This window comes from Nerophis ophidion, linkage group LG15 (assembly GCF_033978795.1).
Source record: "Nerophis ophidion isolate RoL-2023_Sa linkage group LG15, RoL_Noph_v1.0, whole genome shotgun sequence".
Taxonomy (NCBI): domain Eukaryota; kingdom Metazoa; phylum Chordata; class Actinopteri; order Syngnathiformes; family Syngnathidae; genus Nerophis; species Nerophis ophidion.
This window is the reverse complement of record NC_084625.1, coordinates 21,092,226-21,092,531: the sequence shown is the minus strand read 5'-3', so window position 1 is coordinate 21,092,531 and position 306 is coordinate 21,092,226.

Genomic DNA, 306 nt, shown 5'->3' with positions numbered 1-306 from the left:
ACAAAAGCATTGTCGCCACTGCACACTTCAAATGGCAAACCACGCACACATAACTAACTTTGATCGTCAAAGCACGGCTATATGACAACATCTACTGCTTGTTTTCATATATTTTGTAATGCATTATATGGTTATGTACAAAAAGGAGAACCGTGCATAAATCAATTTGGTTCTGCAACGATCACAACCACGCAAATTTCAAATTAAACCGTTACCCAAAAGAAAAACAAAAAGCCACTGCTGCATTAAAAACATGTGCCTTTCTAAAAAAAAACCATTATATATATCTATATATATCTATACATA